The following is a 3496-nucleotide window of genomic DNA, read 5'->3' as shown; positions in this document are numbered from 1 at the left end:
CACAGGCTTCCCCTGTCCCCACCGCGGCAGCCTGTCACACCCCCCCGCCACACCCTGACACGCTCGTCACCCCCTCGGACCGTGTCACCTCCGCCGCCCTCGTCACTGACCTCAGCCCGGGCACTCCGCTGTCACACCATCACTCCCATCGTCACCTGCCACAGCCACTCTCGCATCCCTGTCGCGGTCCCTCGTTACCCCTGCCATCCCCAAGGACTCTTGGGGTGATGCACCACTGCTGAGCAGAGGGGCAGCATCTCCTCCCTCCACCTTCTGGCAACATTTTGCCTAAAGCCACCCAGGACACCCTTAGTCTTCTTTGAGGCTTATGTTCAGTTTGGTGCCCACCAAGACGCCTCCAGGCCCTTTTCAGAAAAGCTGCTTCAAAACAGAACTGGACCTGGTTTTGATCCCTGGGGTACACTGCTGGCGATTGGCCTGCAAGTCGACTTTTTGCCACTAACCACCACACTCTGGGCCAGTTTTCAATCTACCTCGTGCCCTCACCTCCCTGAGTCCTAGGGGAGCTGCCAACCCCAGCTTTGCCCCAAGCCCATGCCAGCTGGGTGCAGCCAGACCTCAGCACCAGCCACCAGCCCGTGAGGTGACAGAGCAGAGATCAGGAGTTGCTTAGTTTTACTCTGGGGCTGTTCCTGGCTGGCCTCCGAACATCAGCTTAGGCTCAGCTGGAAATCAGCCTTGGCTCCAAGCTGCCTCATGCTGGTTGTTAAAGAGTCTTTCCAGCCTGCAGGTGACAGGGCCACCCCTGTCCTTCCTTTGCTGTAGGTGTGCAATTTCAAGTCAAAACCAAGGTGAGGCTGGAGCCTTCAAACTGTGTGTAGATTGGCACTTCTTGATATTGCTATTAATGGGAAAACTAGCACTCAGTAAACAGAGGTGATAAGCCTTAGTCTGCTCTCCCACTTTGAAGTACATAGGGAGACGGCTTTCTTTTTCTTTGAGTGCTACCACAGGAAATGGACCCATGGGGTCATTGATTCACAGGGGTAAAGCTGATGTAAAGGGTTTTGAGACTTTGATAAACCTGAGGAAAGTATCCCTGGAAAGATTAGCACATGGAGTCAACTCTGCACAGCAAAACTCAGTGAGCTTTCCAGCTATCTGAGACTGAAGGATGAGAAAACCCAACAGGACTTTTTAATTTTATACTGAACGCAGTCCAGGCAAGACTTTCACAGGATCTTTGGAAAACAAGGAGGATGTGTTTATGAGTCTTGCTCTCCCAGGGCACTCAGCCCTGGAGAGAAAAGGCTGACGTGACACCCACTCCTGTTGAACCTGTCCTAACAAAGCAGGAAGAAAATCAGCTGTCCTTGGGGAAGGCATCCACTCTAGAGTCCAGCATACCGGCCCTTCCTACCAGGACCGCACAGTGAAGATGAACATCATCTCTTAGGACCTGGAGGAGCCACAGAAATGCATAAGCAAAGCAGTCAGCCCCTGCATAAACTGGAGTTCATGGCAGCACATGCAAAGGCCGACACCTGAGACACAGGTCGTGCAGGTGGCTGTTTCACAGAGCGACGGCTGGAGCTGCCCTGCTACGCAGCTGAGGAGTTCGTCTCTCCCAGTGCATTGTGCATGGGACCACAGCGAAATCCTGTGTTAAAAGGGAGATTTGCCTTCCACAGGGTGCTGCTGTTTGGGCAGAGACGCTCAAACATCGAGTCGGCGAAATTCTTTTCTGCTGGATAATTTTTCCGGTGGAGCACGCTGGGTTGTCAGCAGTTTCATCGCTGGGGACATCTACCTTGGTGCTTTCCAGTGGGACACAAGCAGGCTACCAAACCGGCTTGCCAGGCTGATTCCTGGCAGGAAAGCCAGCCGGTGTGCTGCCAGCTCCTCCAGCTGGCGCCTTGGCTGCCTGGCTGCGGGCACCGCGGTGCCTGCTGGCTCCTGATGCTGCCCGGCGCTTCCCACAGCAAAAAGCCCTGTTTGCAGTTACAGGGAAGTTTGCCAAGCTTTACCTACTTTCACTGAAATGCTAGTGGGCTGGTTTTATTATTATTATTATTGTTATTATTACTATTTTCAAATCTGGCCAGAAAGGTCCAGCTGTTTCCCAGAGCAAAGTCAGGGAAAATATTTTTTCAGCCATTAAAAATATCATCTTGTCTGAAGACAAGAGATTTGGAGTCTGGTGTTTGGCAAGGGACAAATCCTCTGGCAGAGATGTGCTGGGTCTGCTGCTGACCTCTGAAAAGTTTTGTGTATTGCTGGACAGAACTATAAACTTCATAAAACTTGCACCCCAAACTCCTGCAGCTGCAAAACCTCTGGGCTCTCCATTGATGCCATCCCTGCTCACCATCCTATCATGACTCCAACTGGGTACCCAGCTGCTTTTTCCCATCCTACTGAAATACTGCCTGTTTCGGGCTGGAGCATCTCAACCCTGGGCTGGTGCAGATACATGATGTTATAATTACCTTTGCAGTGTTAATCAGCCAGTGCACACAAGCACTGCTTTGTAGACAGCTTTTAATTCATGTCCCCATGTTGAGCTTTTCCATGGGAATCCCATTCCACCTTGCACACAAAGAGGACCTCCAGGCTATGTCGCATATGCCCCCTGCTCCTCATCTCGAAACACTTGATTTTTGGCACTGAGTTCTGTATGTGGTGAAGATCCCACAATGAGGGATGTTCATCCCTTCACCCAGTGAGGCCGGAAGCGTGATCCTTCCATGGATTGGATTGTGGTTATGACTCAAGATGCATTTTGAAGATGAGTTTTGACATGAAAGCCAGAAATAGGACTGGCTTTGTCGGGACATTGATTTTTCTCCTGTTTATATAATTGGCTTGCATCCCTCATCCCAGAGAAGCCATGGAGATGCACCACTGGCCACACCATCAGCATCTGGGGGAGACATGCACATTTAAACAGATCTTCCCACTCTTCCCACTTTTCAGGTCTCCCAGGAGGTCAGCACTGCCAAAGAAGTATGATCCTCCCAGCAGCACAGAATTCCTCCCCTGAGGCCAGCGTGAACCTCTTCCTTTCCCCAAAGGACCAGCTGCTTCCTTGCCAATGCTGCTGGGAGACAGGCACCTCTCACAAGGAACTGCAGCCTCCCAGCAGCCTGGCTTTAACCTCGGAAATAATGAGTTTTCATCTCCGTGGAGAACGAAGCCGGCCTGACTCTGCATAGAGACAAAGCCCCAAGTTTGCCGCCAGCTCTGCCCACAGCAAGAGGAACACGGCGCTTCTGTGAGCTCACACAAAGCCTCCCTTGTGCAGGAGAGGATCCAGCCAAACAAACCATCTCCTTGGCTGCATGTCTCCTGGTGCTCCATCATTTTTACTATTTACTGGATTGTTCCCACAACCAAGGAAAATTTAACAAGTAAAAGCATCTGATAAAAATCCACTGACCGCAGTAAAGCGCCAACCCAGCCAAACCAGTCTGTACAGCACAGCCCTCACAGCCTTCAGGATAGGTCCATTCAGTTTGCCACCTAGAAAAACAAA

Source organism: Empidonax traillii, unplaced genomic scaffold, assembly GCF_003031625.1.
Source record: "Empidonax traillii isolate 1590-97213 ecotype Southwest subspecies unplaced genomic scaffold, ASM303162v1 scaffold413:size1348891, whole genome shotgun sequence".
NCBI lineage: Eukaryota > Metazoa > Chordata > Aves > Passeriformes > Tyrannidae > Empidonax > Empidonax traillii.
The sequence above is the reverse complement of the archived record's forward strand: the minus strand, read 5'-3'. Positions refer to the sequence as shown.